The following is a 24,201-nucleotide window of genomic DNA, read 5'->3' as shown; positions in this document are numbered from 1 at the left end:
GGTAGGGTTGGACACAATATGAGTCTATTTTGCATAACTCTGTTTCACATGTGTTTTTATGTACTATTGCTGCAATGTATTGTTACTTCTGATAGTTATATTGCTTATGCCTGATGCTGTTTACAGGTCCCATTTTCTTGATAGTTGTAATAGCCATCTTCTTTGCAATTAGACAATGAATGTACTCTGCAACACAAACAATATCCTAATGTGTTGTGTGAGTACATGAGAAAAAGGTTGGGTGCTGGTATGATTGTGTGTGCGCATGAAAATGTGTGAAGTGGGTTTGTATGGCAGGAAATGTTCAGTGGAAAAAGTTTTATTGGTGCTTAATTTCTTGACCACATGAGAGGCTGCTCAATGTACCTTTCCTATGAGAAAGAAGGGGAGCCTCAGCCTGTCTGAGTCCAATAGGTCCCTAAAACAGAAGTCTCATTTATAAACACTTCATTTGGAGCAGAAATATGAAACCTAAAATCTAAAATCCACGGTGAAACATCAGGGAAGACAAGTTCCGAGACTCTATAGCTTGGGGAAATACTTTCCCCACTCAGTGCCACCTGCCATGCATTAGTAATGCAGGCACCCGATTTACCAAGTGGTAAACATGGGTTTGATAAAGCCCTTCAAACTTTATCATAGATTAGAATGCATGACAGAAAAACAAACACACCACACTATTAATGAATGCAGATAACATAACCTTGGTTTTGTTTTATTTTTTTTTATAAAAAAAGCCTTACCTTACAGAAGAGCTCAATACACATTACTACTTTACCAAGAGGAAAATCTTACTATTTGGTAAATTGGTCATCTGTATAAAGCCACACTGTCTCTTCCTTGTGGGGCCTTTCCTACTACACCCAACCCTCGCACTATATAAGGCACCTTGTAACTTGAGCTGTGGGCCAGGATTCACCTCACTACCCCTGTCAGTGGAAACTCTGTGAAATGGCTTCCACTTGTGCCTGAGACTTTCATTATGCATCTTCCACACCCATGAAATTGGGCAGAACAGCACATGGGACAGGAGAGCTGGGGAAGTTTCCCAACCTAGCAGATAGTTGTGGCTTGCTGAGATGGGGAGGGGTGTAGACAAGAGTTCTGTGCAGTGTGGTTCATGGCAGCAGAGCAAACCCAGTGCTCCTGCTGCCATGCCAAGTTCCTTCACCCTTCCTCCTCTTGATAAGGGGCAAAAGCCTGTTGTGTTGGGAAACTGGGAGAACAATGGAGTATTCCCTGCACTGCCTCACTGGTTGCTGCTGCAGTTAGCTTTGCCCAGAGGCCCTTCCCAAGTACAAGCGTTTTCTCTTTTAAGAGTTGGCAACTTGGGAAGACGCGGGTGGCGCTGTGGGTTAAACCACAGAGCCTAGGACTTGCCAATCAGAAGGTCAGTGGTTCGCATCTCACGACAGGGTGAGCTCCCATCGCTCGGTCCCTGCTCCTGCCAACCTAGCAGTTCGAAAGCACGTCAAAGTGCAAGTAGATAAATAGGTACCGCTGTGGCGGGAAGCTAAACGGCGTTTCCGTGTGCTGCTCTGGTTCGCCAGAGGTGGCTTAGTCATGCTGGCCACATGACCCAGAAGCTGTACGTCAGCTCCCTCGGCCAATAAAGCGAGATGAGCGCCGCAACCCCAGGGTCAGCCACGACTGGACCTAATGGTCAGGGGTCCCTTTACCTTTAACTTGGGAAGAAGGCATCATTCTTTGTCTCCTAAAGACTGCTATCAAAGGCCAGTAATCTAGCCTTGAGGTTGTAAAGTGTGCTCTAGATCAGCAACTATTAAGAAAAGTCTGTGGTGTCTTCATTAAATGAAATAAGAAAATCCTTCTAGCCATCAGGGCATACGTTAGCTGGAGGAGCAGCATTCTATCCCCCCTCGAGTGATTTACTAATGAATCCCAACCGGCAAAATATTGTTATGGGGGGGGGGGTTGAGTGCAGGTGTGTATCAATCTTAGGTTCTCAGATGTTGTTGGACTACCATTCACATCATCCCTGACTGCTGCCCTTGTTGGCTATGGATGATGAGAGTTTTAGTTCTACAACATCTAGAGACCCAAGCTTGGGAAAGGCTGATCTACATTATATCCATGTGTTCTTCTGAAGCTTGTTATCCTGTATGTGTGAGGTTGAAATTTATAAGAAGAACCTTCCGGTCTAGTCAAACCAGTTCCTTTGTTAAGCCTTGGCTGCTCAGCTAAGTACCTGTCATCAGAATCTTAAAGAATGAATTCTATTCCCATAGAAACAAATGTGGAGCTTTCCCCCACCTCAGCTGGCTGGATGCTACATTATCCTATGATGGAGAACAATAGATCAAGTAGGGGGCTATTTGTGTGTGTGTTTTTGACTGATACTAGAAGTTGGATACACAGGCTCTGTGCTAGACCCTTGCTCTGTGCTAGACCCAAAGCTGTGGATTGGGGCTTTTCTGGAAACCAAAGGGGAGGCCAGATCTGTTGGTGTGTTAATGCTGTGAGCCCTTCCATCCTATTTTCAGGTAGTATGTATGTGTAAATAAAACCAAATATTCCATTGACCCTCATTTCAAGGAAACTAAACCCTCAGTAAGCACAGGCACCCCTTGCAATCTCTCATCACTCAGCGATTGGGGTGTGCACAGCAATATTTCAAATACAATATTTTTCTGACTGGCTTTCATCAGATTTGCTGTTACTGAAGGATCTTCACCATGCTTTGTGAAAGGGTTACAACATCCAACAGGAAGCCATTTCAAAGGCAATGTGCTGTTGTGAGCGTCTTGTTTTGCAGAGCAATTTTAATTCAGAAGATTGATCACTCATCTGTACTCAGTGTTTAGGAATAAATCAAGACAGCAGCCACAATTAACAGCGGAAATAACTAAATGCAGCTTTAGCATAGACATTTGCATTCTTGAGGAGCCATAAATATTTTCAAATCACCCACATATATCATGGTCACCAGGCCCTGCCTGTGAGAATCAAATGGGTGATTCTCTTGCATGTTTATTCATTAGTTCTTCAGAAAGAAAGATTCCTTAGAACTGTTAAGCAAATAATTCATGCCATGGACTGAGAGTTTCAAAGCAACATTGCAGGTAATGAATGGGTTATAAAATCTAGTTACTTTGATTTCAAACAATGTAGAACAATATTTATTTATTTTATTTTTATATTTTAAAAAATTAACTAACCCATGAACTGTTCATGGTGTTAGACTTTGGGAGATCCTGGTTAGGCATATACATTTTTTTTCTTTTTCCCTCTCCTCAACATCTACATTAAGGGTAATTTCTGCCTCCTGAATGATTGAAAGGAAAACATTCCAGTGGGCGCCAGCAGCAAGATGTTCTGCAGTCCTTTGGCTGTGGAATGACCAGCAAGGTTTCCTCAGAAAATCTTAAATATCATCTTGGTCAGTACTGGTCTGCTAGGTCAGCTAAATATCCTGTTCCCTACTTGCTTCCTTTTGTAGAAAGCTGAGATATAAAATTCATAAAATATAAATGAGTAAACAAATAATACTGTTTCTTCAATATATAGTGCAAGCACATACACAGAAACACATATACATGTAACTTTCCTGACACTTAATATCAAGGATTTGACTTTTAGTAACAAAGGTATTCTCAAACTTCTCTTCAACTTCATTTTTTAAGAAGTCTAAAGAAGATCTTTGGGAAAAGTCAATTAAATCAAAACCCACCTTCTTCATACTTCTAATCTCCATGATGTATTTAACAGTTCTTAAAAAGTGGAAGCAGCCACCATGTTCTTGGCATCCGTCTGTCTTGGGAGACGATGGAAGAGTGAGCCTTTAGGAGTGAAGTGAAACCATTGGAGAGTTGCAGCGTCTGCTGTAGCTGCAGAGACCAATATGGGAGAGATGTGTTTTGTTGCAGCTGGGGCAGATGAAGGTGTCTGGTTGGGCTGGTGCAGGTGTACCATGGCATTTCCTCTTTCTGCTCTCCACCTAAGTAGATAAAGGACCCCTGACAGTTAAGTCCAGTTTTGAATGATTCTGGGGTTGTGGTGCTCATCTCACTTTACAGGCCGAGGGAGCCAGCGTTTGTCAGCTCCGCAGACAGTTTTTCTGGGTCATATGGCCAGCATGACTAAGCCGCTTCTGGCGAAACCAGAGCAGCGCACGGAAACGCCGTTTACCTTCCTGCCAGAGTGGAACCTATTAATCTACTTGCACTTTTTGGGCGTGCTTTCGAACTGCTAGGTTGGCAGGAGCTGGGACCGAGCAATGGGAGCTCACCCCATCACAGGGATTCGAACCACCGACCTTTGGATTGACACGCCCAAGGCTCAGTGGTTTAGACCACAGGGCCCCCGCGTCCCTCTCCACCTAACTAGCTGCAATTAAACATTCAGTTTTTAGAAGTCAATTCATAACATTATCAGGAAAAATTATATTTCAAAATAGAGGTAGATATCTAAAGTTTTCAGTGAATGCTGCAAATCTGAAAGCCATGATACAACAGAGGACTGAAAGAAAATAGCACAGAAGGGTGGCATTTCGTAATTTACAGATGGTCTTACTCTAGTTGTCTGAAACCATGGTGACTAGGTAATAGAAGTGGAATTCCAAATGCCTGAAACCACCCCAGATGGTGCTGCAAACACTCCAGAGAATACAATTTAATAACCATTATACAGCATGTGTGACACTTGTGAAATTTGTCATTCAGCACCATCCCTGTACATCATTCCCCTGTGTGTAATTTAAGGACATATACTGTATCAGAGCTATGAACTGAAAGATATTCTAATTGGATTCTCATTTCACATCAGGTAAGAGGGTTGCAAAGTTAATCAACTCAAAAAGATAATTTTAGCATATTTGGATCCTCTAATAACACTCCTGATTGGAATAAGGCCATAATTTGGGACACATAGCAAAGTTGCTAATTATTGTTGAGGTGGGGGAGGAATGTTCCAGTGTGCTTCAATCAAAAAGATAAAGCAAATCTAAAGTGCGAGTTTTTATTAAAACCCAATTCTCTAGTGTGTGTGGCTTTATTTAAAGAGCATCAACAAGCACAGTTTTTACATAGATTCTCAGTGACACCCAGTTCTAAGATCAGTGATTCAATAAAATGACAGCAATTTGTTTAGAACACAATATACAAAAATTTCCATAAACACATGCAGCAGAAGGTTAAATTAAAAAAATATGTCTTTCATGGATTACTAGGAAGAATTTGACTATGGACACTGGGTTCTGCCATCCTAATGATGAGAAACTACTTGTTACTGTTTAATGTTTTGAGTATTAATTGCATACAATTCTGTTCACTTTAAGCTACAGATACTTTCATTATCATACTTCACATATTCCTATCATTCTTCAAACTAATTCTCTGTACATTTCTTTCTTGATATACCATCACTGTCGTCTTCTCAAATCAGAGAAGGAAGATACAAATAGGGTTTTTAAAGCCACATAGAATATAGTCTGATAAACACAAAATTGCCCAGCCAATAATTAAGGCAGCACAATGCAGTGCTACTCTTGGCATAAAACTCTTGGCATAAATGCACAAGTGTGATCTCATAAGGTATTCAGTTGACAGATTTAAAAAGTCAGTACTAAATTAAGAATATAATAACATAACAGAGTAAGCCAGCAGGAGTGGGGGAGAACGCAAGACAGAGGAACCAACAAATATAAATGTTTGTTTGAGTCTCCTTCCACCCTACCCCCATTTGTTAGCACTACCTTTGTGGGAGCTGTTTGTGGGAGTTCTAAGGCTGGTGTATTTTCCCTGTCCATTTTGGGGGCATTAGAGAAACATGAGACATTTGGATCTGGCCATCTTACCCTGATCTGACCCCTAAGCCCCTCCAAAACACCCCTCTTTGCTCTCTTGACTATCAGAGCACCAAAGATGGGAAGGAATGCCTTTTGGCCAGGTGGAGGCTTCTGAGGGTGAACCTCTCCCTCTAAGGGCAGACTTGCTTCTGCATAATTCTCACAAAAATCTAGAAGGAAGTCATAATTCTTCAGAGCAGGCTATCATCTTTTGTTTATTGATAAAGTACAGTACTGCAAGACCCCCTCTGGTTTAAAAACAGTCAGTTGTCCCACGGAGGACCTTACGGTCTTCAAACAAAAACATCTTGGAGGTCCCGGACCACAGGGAGGTTAGGCTGGCCTCAACCAGAGCCAGGGCTTTTTCAGCTGTGGCTCCAATCTGGTGGAACGCTCTGTCACAAGAGACTAGGGCCCTGCGCGACTTGACGTCTTTCCACAGGGCCTGCAAGACAGAGCTGTTCCACCAGGCCTTTGGCCAGGGCACAGCCTGACCCCCTCCTTTGGTAATCTCCACAGAACTCTAGCCCAATGGTTGCCATTAATTTGATTTTGAATTGATTTTAGAATGAATTGATTTTAGAATGCTGTATTACTTTTACTGTTGTTAGCCGCTCTGAGCCCGGCTTCGGCTGGGCAGGCTGGGATATAAATAAATTATTATTATTATTATTATTATTATTATTATTATTATTATCTACATGAGAACAAAAGAAGAGCTCGGCTGGATCAGATAACAGGCCCATCTAGTCCAGCATCCAGTTTTCACAGCAACCAACCAGATGCTTATGGGCAGCTCTCAAGGAGGACAGGAGAACAATAGGTTTCTCCCCTCATGATCAGTACTAAATTACTGATTGTGATTTGGTAATTTAGTACTGAAAGAAGTATACTTTGTACTTTTTAAGAGTAATGATATCCTAGTAATAATTACTGGGCCAAATTCTACAGTATTGGTGAAAATGCCCTGATTTGCCAAAACAGAGAGGCTGCAATAATGTATAGACAAATTTCTCTTGTGCAATTACTACGAGACATGTCATTATTAGGAGTAATTATAAAGAAAAAGAGGCTCAGAAATTCAAAGCTAACCTTATTTGCACATTGAAATATGTAGAAGGTGAGATCATTGTTACTGTACTGTTAAATATTTATGGTCATCATCAAAGGCTTAGAATCTTACTCAGGGCAGATATGACTCACTTCTTTGCATAAACCCATCCTGCATATTTCCCTTTTCAGGATCTCTTTGGGTAAAGACAAAGTCATCTGAAGTTTTCAGTTCACTTAAGAATTAATGACAAGTCTGCATACAACTGTGAGTAAATAGGTAGACAACAAACAATCCACAGTTTCCTCTTCCTGCTTCTATGGAATTTACTTTAAGTTGTCCTGCTTTTCCTTAAGATATAGCCATATACATTTCAATACAGCTTACAAAGTCATGTCCCTTCCTGACAGGAAATATGAGAAGACTCACCATAGTACCAAAAGGACAGGGAGGAGAATAAAGGAGTCAAGGGGGGGATATATGTGAACCATGAAACATAGTTGTTGTTGTTGTTGTTTAGTCATTTAGTCGTGTCCGACTCTTCGTGACCCCATGGACCAGAGCACGCCAGGCACTCCTGTCTTCCACTGCCTCCCGCAGTTTGGTCAAACTCATGCTGGTAGCTTCGAGAACACTGTCCAACCATCTTGTCCTCTGTCGTCCCCTTCTCCTTGTGCCCTCCATCTTTCCCAACATCAGGGTCTTTTCCATGGAGTCTTGTCTTCTCATGATGTGGCCAAAGTATTGGAGCCTCAGCTTCAGGATCTGTCCTTTCAGTGAGCAGTCAGGGCTGATTTCCTTAAGAATGGATAGGTTTGATCTTCTTGTAGTCCATGGGACTCTCAAGAGTCTCCTCCAGACCATAATTCAAAAGCATCAATTCTTTGGCGATCAGCCTTCTTTATGGTCCAGCTCTCACTTCCATACGTCACTACTGGGAAAACCATAGCTTTAACTATACAGACCTTTATTGGCATGGTGATGTCACTGCAGTAGATGGACCACTGTCCTCATTCAACAGGCTCATTTTGGTTCATGAAGAAAAGAATGTGCACCTCTGAGGGCAGTGCTCATTTCCAAGTTGTCACTGGTCAGATAGATTCTACTTCTACTTCTTATTAGTATTGATTAAGTGCTGAAGCTTGGTGAAACACATTAACAATTTTTTCAACTCCCACCAATAGTAGTAATGACAGAGTGTGTGCCAGACATCATGTGTTACACTGCGGGCACACAGCCAATGATGAACTGCAAAAGTACCATTAAATCAGGCTTTCTGTCCTCATTAATCTTCTCAGACTTTTCATATGCCACCTCAAAATATGTCTCAAATTTCTAAAATGGAAACAAAAGCTTTTGACATCCTTTCATTTCATGTAATCGTTACAGATGTTTACATATACATTTCAGAGCCTGCTCAAATTGCCTCTGAACAGGTCTCTTGCCATTCCACCATCAGTTATACTACTCTGGGAACTTCAACCAGGTGAGGACCTGGCAAGTTGTATCTTCGAGGTAGCCCAGGTGGGGTAGCTTATGGAAGTTATTCCAAACAGGTGGGGGTTTAAAATAAGTTTGCTGCAAGTTTTGGAATATCTGAAAAGGTTGTTGAAAACCCTTGTGTGAAAGCTTTAGCCAACTAATTTCTTTACTGATTTTTTTTATCTATAGATAACATATTCACTCTGAGTCACCTGTTCAGGTGTGCATGACTTAAATGTTTCTCTATATAGAAAGCAAAGTATGTACAAAGTTATTTGGCTTACTTGATAATTTTTCAGCAGAGTATGCAGTTTGCCAATTCATAGTTTTTTGTTGGCTTGAATAGTCTTCTTTTTTCCTCCTCCACATACCTAGGAAATCAGGAAGCAAAATTAAGAATGCTGTAATGGCAACTTAGAGCTTCTTAAATGCTGATTTTATTGATCTCTGTTCTCCCATTTTAGCCGCCACTTAAATTAGTTGTCAATTTGCGCATGAAATTCACCACAACACTGCAGCCTCTAAAAACAGTAGGAGCACCTAAAACATCACCAGAGCTTTTATAACCTATTATGTAGAAGGTCCAGAAAGCATTTAATTTTTTGTCTGACTTCATGCTATCATGTTAAATGGAACTCATTTGCTTGGAGTATACAAAAGTATGAAAAAAGTTAGGAACAAGTAGTTTTCAACAGAAAGAAAATGATTCTTTCTACACAAATACCCCAAAGGTTTCAATAGGTTTTTCATTGGGCCTAAAATGTGCAAAATATGTGGCTACATTATCCTTAGCATAGGCTGCCACTGATAATGGTGTCACACTGTTGCTTTATATTCATTTTCTAGGACAAAGTGAATATTCAGAATGAACTTTATAACCACACTTTATTCATATTCAAATGATGCACTTATTTATATCACTGTAAAGTTAGGAGAAATGATCCGATTTTTCAAATTGTTAGTGCCCAAACTGATATATTTGTCCACTATGATTACCTTGTAAGGTAATCTTCATATCATGGTAGCATATAGCCCAATTATGTGGAAACTTGGGACAATCAAAATAATTGTTCCACTGACTTAGGTGGTATTTGATGATGACTCTTTCAACTATTTCATGCTGAATTCAACCCACCTCTGGCACTACAATTAAAGCATACCATGGCTGTTTCCTGTTTTATACAATGGTGAGATATTTGCAATTTCTTTTAACTGGTTCTTGTACATCCTTGTGTTTCCTTCAGCTATATTACCATTCTTAATATTTATATATATTTAGATACAATGTGTGTTGTGTCTCACCATATTTAACATACACATGTCACATTATATTACCATATGTTTCATTTCTATGACTATGCAGATGCTGTCTTTCAGGCAATTATAGTACATTATTCATTCTTTTATTCCTCCCTTTAAGATCCCAGTGCTTTTGGATTATTTGATGTATATTCCTGCCTATAGGTTAGCTAGCAATGTTATGTATTAAAGAATACAAACAGCAAGATAAAACAAGACTGCAATAAAAATGATAAAAAGTGCAAAAGCAGCAGCCTGAAAATACCATTTACAGTGGTACCTTGGGTTAAGAACTTAATTCATTCTGGAGGTCTGTTCTTAACCTGAAACTGTTCTTAACCTGGAAAGCCAGCGTGGTGTAGTGGTTAAGAGTTTCGTAATCTGGGGAACTGGGTTCGCGTCTCCGCTCCTCCACATGCAGCTGCTGGGTGACCTTGGGCCAGTCACACTTCTTTGAAGTCCCTCAGCCCCACTCACCTCACAGAGTGTTTGTTGTGGGGAAAACAAAAAAAATTCCTTCCAGTAGCACCTTAAATACCAACTAAGTTAGTTCTTGGTATGAGCTTTCGTGTGCATGCACACTTCAGTGCATGTGCATGCACACTTCAGATGCACACTGTGTATCTGAAGAAGTGTGCATGCACACGAAAGCTCATACCAAGAACTAACTTAGTTGGTCTTTAAGGTGCTACTGGAAGGAATTTTGTTTTGTTTTGACTATGGCAGACCAACACGGCTACCTATCTGTTGTGGGGGAGGAAGGGAAAGGAGAATGTTAGCCACTTTGAGACTCCTTAAAGGGAGTGAAAGGCGGGATATCAAATCCAAACTCTTCTTCTTCTTTTTAACCTGAGGTACCACTTTAGCTAATGGGGCCTCCCGCTGCTGCCGCCACACTGCCAACAACCAATTTCTGTTCTCACCCTGAAGCAAAGTTCGTAACCCGAGGTACTATTTCTGGCATAGCGGAGTCTGTAACCTGAAGTGTCTGTAACCTGAAGCATCTGTAACCCAAGGTACCATTGTAATTTTTAAAAAAAGCAGCACTGTACATCAGAAGCTTAAAAAAGCAGTATGCTCAGAAAGAAAACAATGAAATTGTGAATAAAAAGCCATTCTAGCTGCATCTAAAAGCTAACAAGGCACAGAGCAAATTTATTTTTTATATGTTTCATAACATTTATATACAGCTTGATTGTAATAACATCTCAAAGTGGTTTTTTAAAAACAAGAACAAGTAAGAAGAAAACAGCTAAAATCCACTATTTAAATCATTCAAAACGCCCCCCAGATTCCTCTCCCTGGGTGTGGTCCCCTCCATAGCTGAGTGGTAACTAGTTGGAACCTTTATTATTTATTTGTTTATTTATTTTTTTAATTTGTTTTTATTATTGCTTGTAAGCCGCTCTGAGCCCGGCCTTGGCTGGGGAGGGCGGGATATAAATAAAAATTATTATTATTATTATTATTATTATTATTATTATTATGAGAGGGGATGGTCTCTGCTGCCTTGAAAGAAGCAGTGGTACAACCACTTCTAAAGAAACTGACTCTGGACTCCTTGGCCCTGGGTATTAGATACACTGGTGGAGCCAATCTTGATGTGTCTGCAGGAATGACAGATTGGCTCCATCAGTGCACCTGCGCAGCACTGGCCTTGCTGTCACCCGACCCCAGCCCAGCCCAATCACATAAGCTGTAGTGATGCTGGTGCCAAGACAGTGGCTCCACAGCTCTGCCTCCCCACGCTGGCTGCTACTGATTTTTATACTTAAAGCCAGCATAGTGTCTAGCTAGTTAAGACAACAAGAAGTCTTGTAATGCCTTCAAGAATAATAAATATGGCACCCTATTTATTATGGAATAAGCTATAGAGAGAGTAAATCATGAGGTCAGATGGAATGAAACGCCAAAAACACACACACTCAATGACAATTACATTAAAGCTTACATGTATGTAGAATAAGCAATGCGACCATGCACATAAATGTTTAATTACTTTATTTATTTACAGATGGTGGGGTTTTTGAATTTCATGCCATCTAGCCTCACTGTTTCCTTTTCCTTTTCCTTTTTTTTTACACCCATGTGAATATAATATACCTGCCAACTGAAGATACTGCTTGCCTCTCTGATGAGGTGGACTCTAGACCGTGAAAGCTTACGCCATAATATATGTGTTAGCCTTTAAGGTGCCAGAAGACTGTTCTTTTTGCAGCAATGGCCTAAAGCAGGCATGCCCAAAGTCCGTTTTGGGGGCCTAATCCAGCCCGCTGGTTGATTTAATCCGGCCCCCATGGCATTATATGTCCTGGGTTAAATCCTTAAAAAAGGTCAGCAACTTCAATCCTAAAGAAAGCTCAGCAACTCTGGTCGGCCCTCACGCATATTCACTTCATCAAATCTGGCCCTCTTTGAAAAGCTTTTACCAGCTGTACAACAAACAGAAATTTAACTGTCAAATTTTCCCTTGACACTCAAGTTTTCAATATACAGGCACAGTTTTGAAATGGGTGGTCCACACAGACCCATTCCAAGTTGTTGCAGACCTATGAGAGGAGTGCATGTCTGAGTCACCTCTTTGTGAAGAAGCCACCCATAAGAGAACAAATAATTTTCTGACTCCTTAGCTGACAAATTCCATTAATCTTGTCAGATGGAAGCTCCATCTCCTCCCACCCACAATTCATCCTCAAGAGGACGTTAAAAAAGAAAAAGCTTTTCGCACATGGACAGCCTAATTAACAATTTGTTTACCTAGATTCAGAGACTTAGTTTAGCAGATGGGTGAAATGAAAAACACCTGCAATGTTTCATAGCTATCCAAATGTAGCACTATTTTTCATTCTCAGAATTCTTCTTGATATCGAGAAATCCCAGGATACTGTCATGAAGAACAGACAAGCCACCTAGACATTAACATCCACAAACAGTAAATACTGAACCAGCAAATAAGTTTATGGAACAGTAGTCTTTGTTTGTAATGTTATGGAATGACAAATGCCAAGAAAATATTCAAACCATACAGTGCTTTTGCTTTATTGTAAACACCTGACAAATCTGTATGGAACACAAAGAGAGGTCATGTCATTTTTTTATATGCAACCCAGGGGGTGCTATGGATATTGAAAGAATAAAATAATTTAATTTGAAAATTTCATGTTAATTCATAATTAGAAGATTCCTAATCCATCATCATTGTTGGATGTTTATTTTTCTAACCAGTGCAATCCCATAGATATTTACTCAAAAGCAAGTCCCATTTTCAGTGGGTTTTATTGCCGTTTAAGTGCACATAGGATTGCAGCTGAAAATCTATTTAGCACTCTTCAGAATAAAACATCATGAAAACAGTAGCAGTGATACAAATAATCATAGTTTTATTATTGATATGTATTACTGTAATTCTTATCATTTTGACAGCACAATGACCAACTATACTGCTTTGCTTTTATCACACATGAACAGATGGTACCTTTATACTCTAAGGATGAGATATAAAAGTAAAACTTACAACTTTGTCTTGAAGTCAATTAAAATGTTATGATGAAATATCCTTGAACAACATCTAACCTTCCACCGTAGTTAAATGCTGCGAACTTGGTTAGGTGGTAAACAAAATCACTCTCCTTGACTCTAAAGAGATAGGTGAGACAATTGCCCCATAAAGTTGATCAGAGCTTAAAGCTGTATTTGAAAAGACTGAATTATTAGTCTGTTTTCTGCAGCAAAACTTTTTTATTGTAGTGACCAGAAACTATAGGAGAGCAACATTTTTAAAAACTTTTAGTGGATTTGCTGGTTTTTTTAACCAAGTGAAAATCAATTATGAGTAGTGTTGAATAGAAAAAAAAGGGGAAGATTTTGATGTATTTATTACCTATGTCTTTGACTACTGGCATAATCACATCAATGAAGATACCCACTGAATCCCTATTGGAAATACTGTTCCGTAATGTAGGGGCCACCTCACAGAACATCCTTTTCCTTGTTGACACCAGAGGTCTTTGTTCTCCATCACAGGGGTTTTTTTAATCATGGCTTTAATGATGAATCAATTGTTGACCTGCTTCTTGGTTGTTTTGGCTTGTCTTGGTCTGGCTTTGTGGGGGCTTTAAGTTCTCTTTCCCTGTCATCATATTCTCAGGTGGCTTACTTCCAGGGACTCGAGTTTCTAGGCAGAGCATGGACAACAAGCATGTGTGGCACAAGAAAGCAGCCCTTGCAACAGGCAACATGCCTTTGCTGGTATTTCAATGGAGACTAGAGGCTGATATGCCCAGACTTCCATTCCCAGTCTGAGAAATGTCCTGCCGGCAAGTTTCTTTAGGCACTGAACACAGCTCAATTTTACACAGCAGATTAAAAACCCGGTGAGGAGTATGGTTTTCAAACTTTGGAAGTTCATTTGGACTCAGTGGTTGAACTCTTTCAGTTACCACAAAAAAATGCATGTTCTTTTTTGTGAGGCTAGATCTTCCAGGAAGGCCCTCCTTAGCTTCCAGTTGCTAGGAAGTATATGTTTGATGGGACGCGGGTGGCGCTGTGGGTTAAACCACAGAGCCTAGGACTTGCTGATCAGAAGGTTGGCGGTTCGAATCCCCGCTACAGGGTGAGCTCCTGTTGCTCGGTCCCTGCTCCTGCCCACCTAGCTGTTCGAAAGCACGTCAAAGTGCAAGTAGATAAATAGGTACCGCTCTGGTGGGAAGGTAAACGGTGTTTCTGTGCGCAGCTCTGGTTCGCCAGAAGCAGCTTAGTCATGCTGGCCACATGACCCGGAAGCTGTACACCGGCTCCCTCGGCCAATGAAGTGAGATGAGCGCCGCAACCTTTATTTGCTTGGTCAGGACTTTCCTGGGTTGGCACCCCACCTCTTTTCTGGGCTGGCACCTACACAACCAACTTAAAGATACCAGATGAAAACCTGGTAGTTTATCAAGGCATTAGGGCATTAGGCTGCCTTCCCCCTTATATGATATTAGCAGCAATTACTGCATTTTGAGGATGTAAAGTGAGACTCGTTTTATTGTGACCTACCCCTAGATCTTAGGTTTTAAGGTGGAGTACATATAGTCCAATTAAATAAGTGAATACTTTCAGACTATAAAAATGAACTTGGTGAGAGCAGAGCAGTGTGGGGTTTTCCTCACCTTCTGAAAACTTGATTTCTGTAGGTAATGTCAGCAGCTATGGCCAGTCTAGGTCAATATTGTGCAGACTGAAAGCTCCCATCGTTCACAAATCTGGAGCTGCTACTTTATTGGATCTTGGCAAGTTGAATCAGAAACAAAGGAAGAAATGCTTAATGTGATTCAGTTGTGCCATCAAGAGGCACCTAATGACATGATCACCCTTTTAAGGTTCAGAATTCTGATCCAGTTTGGGCATTAATATTTTACAGAGGTTTACTATCCATCATGAATATATGAAAGGGGTATAATGCCAAGGAGACAGGCAGGCTCTGTGTGGGAAATACTAATTTATTTGACTGGAGAGAAGGAATGCATATTTGCATGATTTGAATATCTATCTTAAAGGCTGTTTCTGCTCTGAAGAAATAAGCTTGCTGCATACATATTTTTAGGCCACGGGAGTGGATGTGAAAAAATATTGCTTGAATAAAAAGTCACTGTAATGTAGCCTTTGACATTCCCGATAACAATGCGATGAACGTGCAATACTTGTTGCCATGGGATACAGATATTCTATTGACCACAGATATAAAGGTGACCTGGAGACATGTGTTTTACATGCTCTTCGGTTTTCAAAACGATTTAATGCCTTTGCTTCCCACAACTGCTTGAAATACGCATCACCAGGAGAATACCAATTCACATGGTAATTGAACTATGCATGGAATTCAGGGTTAAGGCTGAGGAGCTTCAGTTCACCAAGATGAATTGAGTAATGCAGCCTTGGCCTTCAGCACTGTCACTGTCAAACAATGGATCTCACCAAGCATGCTGAAGTGTAGGCCTAGCCCAAAGGCCCATCACACACAGCTTAAGCACATGCTTAGGAAGTGGGAGCACCACTTCACTGGTATTTAATTTTGTGTTATTTTTGTTTTTAAACAGTGTTGTGTGGACTTTTCCTGTTATAGGTCTTGAGGTGTTCCCTTCTGATTTGGACATCTTCAGGCATTATTAAATTTTCTGTGGAGGGGATGCAGGATTGTGCGTACCATCTAATAATAGATAAATAGATAGATAATAGATAAATCCCATATAGGGATAGATAAATCTCAGTTTATCCAAACTCAAGTTCAAATCTCCACATGCCCACATTAGTGTGTGACTAGCCAAACCATGTCCCCAATGTCATTTAGCAGGAGGGGAGCTCAGAAAAAGTTGCTGCTCTGTTCTCTGGCATTATATGGGGGGTATTGGCTTTGTTTGTTACTATGTTATGTATTTTTGTATTGTAAACCACCCTGCAATTCTCAGATGAAGGGTGATATATAAATGTTGTTGTTGTTGTTGTTGACAGGACTATCATGTACTATTTCTCTTCTAATGCCACAATCCACAGATATTTCTGCACACCGGCCGTCTATTGCATGCAGCTACATACAATGATCTCTTTGAGGAACAGGTGAGGGACTGGGTGGAGGATGAGAAATTGGTGTAATTTTAAACGAGGGGAATGATTTAGTAAAATATACCCACTGTTATAAAATTGATTTCAGATTTAAAATAAAGGCAAGGCATTTGTGAATATTAATTTTAGTAGAATAAGGCATATGTTCAGACAAATAAGCCAGGTGACCTCCTGCTTTATGTTTTAGCTCCAAACCATGGAAAAGAGAAGACCATATAAGATGACGATGATGATGATGATGATGATGATAATAATAATAATAATAATAATAGCCATTTCATACAACCAGGGTTTTTTTGGAGTTTTTGGGTGGGAACCTTCCACACATGCTCACATTAGATGGATTTGCATGTGTTGTGAAGCATAAGAACAGATGCTACATAATTTTTTTGAAGCGTAGAGATACCAAGACAGGTTGGTACAATATCTGGACACTGTACTACATGGAACTTTTCAATCCATGAGGGAGGTGGAGAATGAGGAAGAGCCACTGAACCATCTTGGATAGCTTTTGAAAGGCAAGGGGTCAGAACCCTGCACTGTCCACCACTTTTGGCTGCACAAATTTCTGCTGGCACTGCAGCAACAGAAGCAGAGGCTGCCACTGTGTACGCGTGAGTGTCTGATGATGATGAACTGACCAAGCCTACTTAGTAGTAAGTCTCACTGACATAAGAAATTATTTCCAGTTCAGCAGTGTCCTGTGACTTCTTCTGTTGTTAAGTGGCTGCTAACCAGCATGTTTTCATTTACTCAGAGAGCAAGAAAGGAAAATGTAGAAATGGGGAGTTACCCACTTGGAAATACAGTCTTAAGGTTGGTGTGTTGTAACTCCAGGCACCAAGATTCTCAAGGTATCCAATGGCTTCCACAAGAGCCCAATGCATCTTTCTGCAGACAGAATTCTATTATTGTATGATTCAAAGACAGGGGGATGAAAAGACCAGCAGGAAGGGAGCTGAGAATACATTTTTTAAAAGTGGATTCTCTATCAGGTTCCTCTGCATTGATGAGGTATTCCTAGTTTAATGATGTTGCTAATCGGCACCTCATATTCAGTGACTAACTGTGGAGTAGTTAGCTATTCATGATGAATAGTAAGCAGAATAATTTTCTATTTCCACATCTCTGATAAGGTTTGCAAATGAGCTCTTTAACAGTGACTCAGAATTCAGTGACCAGAGGAAATTTATCAAGTGAGCTGAGGCAAGGAGAATGTGGTAAGTTTCCTACACAGCTCATAAATCATCAGGCTTATTTGGCGCCAGCATTCTCTGAACTTTTATACTTTCAAGCCATTTGATTCATCTCAGCACCCCTACAGCTATTTCTTCAGACAAAAGTAGAAGAACTTGTTGGGTTTCTTTCTATCTGTCTACTGCGCCTGAGAAAAGAATGTCACAGACATGCAACATCTTAGTCAGAAAATAAAAATGATTATATATAACTATACTCAATGAGGGGGAAACGATGCCTATTAAAGACCTGAGTTAAGGCCCGTTTGTTGTCTCAAGGTCCACATAATCAGGAAATTACCAGTATTTTTTGCTCTATAAGACTCACTTTTTCCCTCCTAAAAAGTATGGGGAAATGTGTGTGCGTCTTATGGAGTGAATGCAGGCTGCACAGCTATCCCAGAACAGCAAGAGGGATCGCTGCTTTCACTGTGCAGCAATTCCTCTTGCTGTTCTGGCTTCTGAGATTCAGAATATTTTTTTTCTTGTTTTTCTCCTCCAAAAACTAGGTGCGTCTTGTGGTCTGGTGCGTCTTATAGAGCGAAAAATACAGTAGAAGCTAAGGTGGATATCTTAACAGACATGCCCCAATGATCAGAAATGTTATTGTGTAAAGCCACAGATTGTGCACATTTACAACTTACCTTTCATACACCCACACTTTTTCTTGGTCATTCAGTCCCAAATACAGACCGGAGAGGGTGGGGTGAAGATTCCTGCATTGCGGGGGGGGGGAGGGTTGGACTAGATGACCCTTGTGCTCTTCTTCAGCTTTACAATTCTATGGTTCTATGAACATCTGGAGGGCACCGCATTGGGTTTCCCTGCCATAGATAGATTGTAGGCATAATAACAAAAAGTGCTATTTCCTTAGACATTCTTATTGCAAATGACTTTCTTTTTTCACTTGGAAAATTTCGCAGCGTAACTTGTTTAATTTTCTACCTCCTGAAATCAGTGCTACCCTTGTTTAAAGAAAAATATATATACCCTCCCTTGCTTCTTCAGACTTCTGATTAATTATCAACTGTTAGAACTATATTAGATAGACAAAGAAGATCATTTAGAGAACAATCAACTGCAAGTTGAAGTGTCAGAATTTAAAATGGAACTAATTAGATCTAGGATATATCTCTAGACTTTAGCCATCAATAACAAAGATACAAAGTGGAGGGGAGAGGAAGGGGCTCCTATCCTATTCTGTGACATAGAATAAATCCTGGTATGTAAGCAACTCCTGGACCCAGTTCGTTACTCTTCCAGGGAAATAAAACAATAATTGAATAAGATCTTGATCAATGTTAGGCAATGACAGGTGATTTCCCATTTCTAAACATTTCTACAATATCAATTCATTCTAGAATACTGTAATGTTACACAAACAACAGGAGCAAGGCAAAATGCACCTAAGGTAATGAAATAAGATAATAAAACAATTTCAATAAGAAGATAATAGGAAGACAAAGCCTAAGTTGTGTCACATTAACAAAAGAAAACTCTCTCTCTCTCTCTCTCTCTCTCTCTCCCTCCCCTCCCATCTCTCCTTCCCTCCCTCTTACACACACTTCATCAACCAATACAACCTGTCCAATTCAACTACTAATCCTCCATACTACAGAATACCAGGGCATCAATTACATTCTATGCTGGGGTCAGAATAGGTTGCCCAGTCATGTAGATGAGCTGAACAGGCTTGTGATCCAGCCTAAGGCTTCATACTTTGGTCCCACCCCCACCACAACCCCAGAATAATCCCTCTTGGGACATGCACTGGCCTCAGCTCAGCCAGCTTCAGTTCAGCAGGCTGAATCCCAGCTCAGCCAGGATGAACAAGTTACACCAGCATATCTTTGGCCGAGCCAGGGTTGGGGACTGCCAATGGAGAATTGCAGCATCCTACGTTGCTCGTTACAGAAAAACCTTGGCATAGGATTGCCTGCAAAGCCTATTACATGTACCAGACCACCAATGTTAAGTACCATCTACCATCTACATTGTACCATCATCTTACAAAAAGAGATAGGTGTCGGCACTCAAGAAGGTTATATTCTCCCATCCAAGTACAGTACTAACCAGGCCTGACCCTGCATAATTTCCAAGATCGGCTGTGATCTATTGTTTTCAGAGTGGTTTAGGCCGTAGAACAAAATAACAATATCATCCAATTGGAGATCCATCCAATTCTGCTTAGTTTTCCTCCCCACTTCCATCTCTTCACAATTAGCAAAGAAAAAAAATGACTATATCATTTTTCCTCTTGAAAGAAGTGGATGACATTTGCAGGCATACTAACTCTTCCAAAGTGGATAAAGCCTACTAAATTATAGCAAAAGGGTTGAGGGGCTTTTGTCCTGGGCACCTTTAAACATACATAACTTTTGGGAGGAATTCAATGGAATTTGCAGTCAAAGATATCCCTTCTGAAATAATTAATCCTGCAGAATTTCAGGAGGATAGCTGTAATTATGTTACCTCATGTGTAACTACTGCAGTTTGGAGGTTGATTCAGGATTTACTGTTGCACACCACAATCTGTTGCACACCACAATAACAATTAAATGTTGTTAGGTTCTACCAGCGTTTTGTGACAATGTACTCTAATTTGCATGCATAGAATGACATTTCTACATTCCTTTTCATAATGTTTGCATTGTAAAAATTAGCACAATTACTTTTCAAGGGAATTCCAATTTGTTTTAAAAGCAAGAAACCTGCATTGATCTTTATTATAATGAGGAGTGAATTATATTTCAAAATGACAAACTGGGGCTTTGTCTTTTCCTGGTGCTTTCAATAAAGTTAGATTTTTTTGCATTCTAGTATTTATCTCAGTTATAAGAAAAATCTGCGAGAAGACAATTAAATGAAAGTTCACTAAGTTTACCAGGGCTCTGAGGCTGGAACAAGTTAATTAGAGTCAATCATGGGTGAGAAAGCACTTAGCACCACAGCTCTCTACATTTGTGAGACATGTGAATGTGGGAAAGGTTAATTAGAATCAACCATGGGCAAAGTAAACATTAAAAGTATTTTCTGGGGTTCATTAAATTTGAATAAATCAAAATAGGCAAAACTCAATTTTACAGATATGACCTATATTTCTGCTTCCACTTCCTTACTCATCCTCTGTCTGTCCCGCATAATTATACGTGGGGAGAAAATTTGTCACTTTGGGGGCACAGGAGAATAAGAACTGAGTATAGAGAAAAATTCCTATAGAGGTGGAATGGTTAGCCTTCCAGATGTTGTTGGACTCCAACTCTCATCAACCATGGCCAATGGTTGAGGAAGATGGGAGTTGGAGTCCAGCAAGATCTGAAGGGTTACGAGTTACATGTTAAAGTTAAGCCACCTCTTTTACAAAGAAGTGTTGCTCTGGTTATGCCAGTGAATAATTGTTTAATCAATCATCATGGAAAGCTAGAGAGTAGATGCTGGAGAATCTTCTTCATACATAGAACAGAATATTATAATGCTGAAAGAAAATAAGAAACCCCATTTAGTCGGTGTTTCATTTGGGAACAATGTAAAAATTTGAGTTATCTTTTATTTTGTTGATCTTTGCATTGCCTTGGGATGAGAGACAAGGGCTTTTCAAAGAAATTGAACAACTCTCCTGTAAGCTCTCATTTACTGACAGTGCAACTGTATACACACTTACCTACAAGTGAGTGATATTGGGTGATTTCCAACCTTAGTCATACCCATTGGAATAGACCCATTGACATCAGTGGTTGGGTTGATAGCCAAGCATTTGTCATATAGTCTGCTCTGAGTATGGCTAACGTTGGATATAATCTAATGTGGTTTATAGAATGTATTTTTTCTGGAATACTTAAAACTTTTAAATAAAAATTATCTACTGTTTCAAAAGAAAATGTATGCAATTCTAGGACATATTTATTTCTGCTTTGAAGGAGTCGGATGGAAAAGATACTGAAAAAGATGAGAACATAAACAGAGTCCTGCAGTGTCAGAGCAAAGGCTCCCTAGTCCAGCATTCTATAATCACAGCTTGGGCAGGAACACCAGGCAGGAAGCAGCCCCACACACCCACACCCAGAGAGAGAGAAGGGGGGCAGAGAGACTTAGTTCAGGATGTGTATCAAAAGGAGAGTTCGAATAAGAACAAGGAAATGTTGGGATCCTGTATGGAAAGATATTATCACCAAGAGAAAGTCAATGGCACGATAATCAATTGGAGATATGTAATAATGTATATTCTTAGCAATATGCATGTCTTTCCATAGCAAATGACATCCTGAGACAAGGAAGAAGGTGTGAGCAGAAATGACATTCTGATTAGTTGACAGTTCTGGTTTGCCCATATTTCATTCATTGTACAATGTAAGTTGTATTTGTATACCCCATTTATAATTTTATATTTGTATCCATTTCATTCACACCTGGTTTTTTGTTTTTCTTTTGACTTTATTATCAAATGCTCCTTGATATTTTGTTTTGAATGTTTCCTTTTCTCTTTGTATGTATTATCTGTTCTTGTTCCTTTTAAAAAAGAAAATGATCTCATTTCGTAAAAATAAAAATTCATATTCCTATACATATCCCCTTCCCTCCCCCCCACAAAAAAAAGGAAGAGGAGAGGGAAATGGAGCAAAGGTGAATCACTTTGGAGCATGTTCAAGGATTATGATTTAAGAGATAAATAAAAGGGATCATGATAGAAATTTATGAAATTATGCATGCTGGGGAGAAAGTGCATAGAGTGAAGTTCTCTTGGAATGCTAGAACTTGGAGTCATCCAGAGAAACACGTGGGTCCGTGCCAAGGATTGCTTTGAGAACCAAGCAGGACTCACTCAGAGCTGTCCAGGGTACTGATTCCTGCCCTGACTTGGCATGCCTCTGCCTTAGTATGTGTATACAGCGGGACCTCGGGTTACATACATTTCAGGTTACATACGCTTCAGGTTACACACTCTGCTAACCCAGAAATAGTGCTTCAGGTTAAGAACTTTGCTTCAGGATGAGAACAGAAATCGTGCTCCGGCGGCGCAGCAGCAGCAGCTAAAGTGGTGCTTCAGGTTAAGAACAGTTTTAGGTTAAGTACGGACCTCCAGAATGAATTAAGTACTTAACCCGAGGTACCACTGTATTAGGCTGTATATTGGCCACATTCCCTCTAGATATGCTTCATGACAATCTTGATACAATGATCAATAAAAGCATTAAAATTCATCATCTTAAACCAAACATGAAATTACAAAAACAGGCTAAAATACCTATGCTTACCTATACTTTCTGAATTCTACCATTCAATAGAAGAACTTGTGCATGAAATACAGCAGAATCCAATGCATATATGCTGTGAAGTAAGTCCAACTGTGCTCCAGTGGGACTTTGCCTTCTCCCTAGGAAGTGTGTATAGAATTGCAGCCTTGATCAATATTATGATATTTATCTGCATGTCACTCACCCTCCAACCTCTATAGATAAAATTATGTGATTATATTGTCTTACCCCACCCTTAAAGAAATAAAAATAAATCTGTATTTTGCCAAAGCTGGAGATTATTGTTTCTTTTCCCCAGCTGCTGTTAAAGGTTACTTTGTAGGTTGCCAGGATATACTCCCTCATTCCTCTTAAACCAAACGTCAAGAAATGTGCTTGTCAGCCTAGGTAAATAGCAAAAGGGGTTTACTCAAGAACAGCTGCTTTTCTTGTCAAAAGTGCCAAACCAACATGAAAGTGAGTGATGTCGTTACCCAACAGCACATTACAGACTTTAGGTGCTCCTCCACATCACAATACAGAAGGCAAAGGCCTATTTGAAGGCAAAATACATAACAATCTTTTTTATAACTTCCACATGAATTGAAATAAAAGGGAACCATGAAGGGGAACAGTTTTCTTTTTAGATGAATTGCATTAGTGTTGTGAAGAGAGACTGGAAGCAAATTGCACTCAGTCCACAGGAATCAAAGAAATCACAAAATATATACAGTCATATTAGTCATGATAGACTTTTTGAGTGATATGCACAAGTGTGCTTCACCTCCCTCTCCTCCCTTCTCCTGCTCCCAAACTCCCAATGCCCTGGAGCAGATTTTGGGGGCACACAGGGGGGCTGAAGAGGGAAGGGGAGGAAGAGGAGGTCCTGCTGTGTAAGCAGAAGTGCATTCCACTGCTGGTCTGATACCTTTAGATGTGAGTCATTAAAGGCAAATCTAGCTTCCTAGTCATTTCTCAGGCACAGGGCAAGCAAACCATGGAAAAGTCCTGTGATGGAGATACAGCCTGTCAGGCCTAGCAAATGGCCAAAGTTCAGTGGTAAAGAATGTGCAAAAGGTCCTAGTTTCAATCCCAGGTATCTTCAGACAGAGATGGGAAAGACTCCTGTCTGAAACCCTGGAGAGCTGCTTCCATTGTCAATGTGGTAGACAATTGAGATTTGTGTAGACAATACAGATCCAGGAAGACATATAACTTATTTTTACACAGTTTCGTACATTCCTGTGATAGAACTAGGAATAGTATCTCAGTGCAGTGGAGAATGTGTTGTTGGGATATAGGGCTTTATTTACTGTTATATGCAACCAGATCATAGAATGGAGAGAGTCACAGCATGAACACCTCAACAGGTCATGTTTCCCCATTAAGATTTTCCCCAAGTCACTTTGGATCCAGCACAAAGCAGACATGCCTCTGTGTCTCTAGCTTCCAGCATCAGCCAAAACTCACACAGAGAACTCTGGCTATTGTTATGCA

The sequence above is a fragment of the Podarcis gaigeae genome, assembly GCF_964106915.1.
Source record: "Podarcis gaigeae genome assembly, chromosome: 7".
In the NCBI taxonomy this organism is placed as follows: domain Eukaryota; kingdom Metazoa; phylum Chordata; class Lepidosauria; order Squamata; family Lacertidae; genus Podarcis; species Podarcis gaigeae.
The sequence above is the reverse complement of the archived record's forward strand: the minus strand, read 5'-3'. Positions refer to the sequence as shown.